Source organism: Aythya marila, assembly GCF_965140915.1.
Source record: "Aythya marila genome assembly, chromosome: 1".
Taxonomy (NCBI): Eukaryota; Metazoa; Chordata; class Aves; order Anseriformes; family Anatidae; genus Aythya; species Aythya marila.
In genome coordinates, this window is record NC_139042.1 from 87,630,990 (window position 1) to 87,634,514 (window position 3,525).

The following is a 3,525-nucleotide window of genomic DNA, read 5'->3' on the forward strand; positions in this document are numbered from 1 at the left end:
ACAAGGATCATTGGGATCCAACTCCTGGCTACATGCAGGATCACCCAAAAATCAGACCCGATGTCAGAGAGCATTGTCCAAATGCTTCTTCAACTCCATCAGGCTCAGTGCTATCAGAACTTCCTCAGGGAGCCTGTTCCAGTGCCTGACCACGTTCTCAGTGAAGAACTTTTTCCTGAGTTCATTGTCAGCAAGAATGAGTACATACAGCCATCAGGATGGTAGGTCCTGATTGATGGTAGGTTTGTGTGCTTGTTTTTTAAGGATTGAATTAAAATAGGAGGAAAAAAAAAAAAAAAAAAAAAAAAAAAAAAAGTAAGAGAAAAGAGAGGCTCCTCCAGGTTCCAGTACTAGAAGCAGGGAGTTGAACTGGGATCCAACCATCAGGGCAGGATTTTGGGATAGGTCTTGTCATATGTTGTCATTAAGTAGCAAGATCAACAGTTGTGCCTTTCCTCAGTGAACCCTGCTGGCATACGGCACGTTTACAGCCTTAGCCTGCACAGTGGAAAAGAGATTAATTTATCAACCAAACAGCCACAGTGTAAATCATTTTATTATTTCAATCTCTTTCACCACAGCATGGGGTCTGCAAAATGAAGGTCTTCAACTATGACTGTGCTTCATTGATTTCTCCCTGGCAGCAGATGCTTTGCAAGAAAGTTAGGGGTTAATCCATCTTGTCTCTGCATTATCTGAAGCATGAAGAGTACCATCTAAAAGAATGGAGGTATGACATACTGTAAATAAAGTAATTCACTCACAGCATTGCCCACCTTAAAACTTCCCTGCTCCTTCCAAATCATAGCAGGAATCAAAAAGAAAAAAGTTTCAGACTCTGAAATGAAATTCGTGGTCTGCTTAATGACATATAAAACTTATCAGATTTATGCTTTAAATCAGAGTCTAGAAAGAATAATGAACCTACAGTGAAACACACTGTACTCAGAAACAGTATGAGTTTTACTTGTCCTAAAAATTGGCAGGGTGTCATCTCATTTTTCCATTCTGGTAGAAGCAGACAGGATTAAAATGAGCAGAAAAACAATCTTAAGTAAAACAGATATGACTCAGGACTCAAAGATAGATCAGGTATCTTGTGACACCATGCTGGAAAGGCTGGTAAATAGAGGTATGTTAAACTACAGTCTAGTGCATGAACCTTGGGTTTACAGAAACTGACAGTCTCCAGAAATGTCTGCCTCAGCCCAGTATCTTCCTCAGAATATCATTTATGCTGCGCTTATCTTTGTTAGGCTTATGAAATCCAATAAATATATTAAAAGAAAAATTATACGGCATTAAGTAATAAATAACCTTCATCACCAGTTTATGTGCATATATACTTTTCATCCCAACTTGGAGGGTCGAATTCTTCTCAGTCAGACAGGTGGCTTGCAAGCACTGGTATCCTTCTTACAGTTGAAGTCAGTTCAGGTGCAATGCTGAATTTTGGGATTAAACATGTCCATTACAGAGGTTGCTGTGGCAACAGCTATGCTTTAAAACTAAAAAATTGGTTTCATTATACAGCCTTCTCTTTCACTTTCTGATTGTATCCAGTAACCATTTCATCAGGTCAAATGTCTGGAATACGCCCAGAAGTTGATTTAATTTCAGTAATTTACATAGCGTCTATCCCAGGGTCTCTGAGTTCTGAGTTATGTTTTGAATACAATGCAATAGAGACCTGGCCTGTGCATGCCAACCTCATTTGTGTTATATATTTTGATACAAAATATTATGTGGAATCAAAAATTTTAAGCTTAGCTTGTTATACAGATCTCACTTCAAACAGAAAGCCAAGTATGAAAATGAAACTAACATAAACAGGTCTGAATCCATTTTTGTTCTGACTGGAGTGTCCTGGCCAGTTCAAAGGCTTCTGAGAAAAACAGGTAGGTCACTACTGCTCGTGTTTCAGGCTTTGCTGTTTACCTCTGTGTCACATTTCACTGCTTTTGTTGCTTGAAATCCTCTTTGTGTTATTGGCACTCATACCAATACTCTCTTCCCTCCCACACTAGTGAAACACAAACAAGTTTTCAGCTGCTGTTTCAACAAGTTTGTTTAGGGTAGCTAACTGGGAAATGAAACATTCAACGGAGTGTAGTAGCATTTAAAACTTGCAAAACCATGAGGATGAAAACTGCAGGAACTCTCAATCAAGGCCAACACTGGCAGACCCTGATGCATCATGAGGACTTGGTTATAAAGCAGTCTTGCATACGTTTAGCCTCTTCCATTCTTTCCCTTTCCCTCCCTATTCCACGGAAACTCAACAAGTGCTGCAGCTGGCTGGCTGCTGGGAGGGGGTGGCCATTGCAGACAGGTAGGCCCCAGCCATCGTGGCCAGCTCTGCCACAGGATGCTGCAGCTACCAGCAGCACTCACGGGGCTGATAAGCTGATGTAAAGGTCTGTCACCTACCTGATGGCAACAAGGCAGTGCCACCAGCCTCCTGGGAGTCAAGACAGCTCCAGATGTGATCTCCTGTGATGCCTGTGCCGGTGTGCCTACTGCCAAGACTCGTGTTGTTACAAATTGGAAAAAAGGAAGGGCAGCAGCTTTCCTTGCTGCATCCCTCAGAGCAATATCAATGACATTATTATTTTTCAATGAGAGGATCATTAAGAGGAATAATCCCACCCAGCCGAATTAATTTACCAATCTTTGTATTGAATTGTTAATCATTTTCATCCCAAGTGCCTTTTATTTCAGATTGACTGTTATTTTTAAAATACTCACGTTCTTCTGATAAGATCTTACATTGTGTTTCTCCAAGATGACTGGTTACAGCAAATCTATTAATAACTTCTTAATGAAGTTAGAGGGTTTTTTTAATGTCTTAATCTAAACTGTGCTAACATTTCAGTGTGAGAGGAATTAATTCAGAAACTTCAGATATGGTTTTTGTTTAAATAAGATTAAATGAGTGATCCAAGATTCGTGCATCAGCATGCTTTTCTAGCTAAAAAGGAATTTTACAATATTAGATATCACAATAGTAGGTTTCTGTTTTTTGTTTATTTACCTTGAAGAAACAGAAGCTGTCCATTAAAAGAATATATCCTTATTTTCTTTTTGTCAGGAGCATGTTCACAATGTTCTCATTCTTCCGTTTCCTTCCTGTGAACAATGCCCTAGACATTGCTGATATGCAGCTATGGCATTCACAGGCATATTAAAGTTATTTACAAAATTGTTGGAGGCAGAGGCAGTCTGGAGTACACATCCCAGAATATATTGCCTTTAGAAACTCTTCTTAGAAAGTCATTTCCTCTAGTTTAATCAGAGCCCTGAAATGTTTCGAATAGCATTGTATAAACAAAGCAAAATATTAAACAACATCCTCCCTGTTTCTCTCAGTGAATGAATAACTCTGTATTTCCCTAGGGAGAGAAACTCCATAAGACCTGAAAGAAAATGAATTTAAAGGATTACAGTATGACCTTGAAAGAAAAGCTGCAATCAGGGTATTGCCACATTTAATTTCAGCTTCAATTAAAAGCACCTTGAAAACAG

The 3,525-nt window shown here is 39.2% G+C and overlaps 1 long non-coding RNA gene across 1 annotated transcript; it reads right to left on the minus strand.

Annotated features, from left to right (window-relative positions):
• Nucleotides 1-636: 636 nt before the first annotated feature.
• On the minus strand, nt 637-2,495 carry LOC309875120. The gene is made up of 3 exons (XR_014316990.1): nt 2,431-2,495; nt 1,318-1,445; nt 637-716 (listed from the first exon to the last, which is right to left on the minus strand). It is a non-coding gene; the product is annotated as an uncharacterized lncRNA (long non-coding RNA).
• Nucleotides 2,496-3,525: the final 1,030 nt, after the last annotated feature.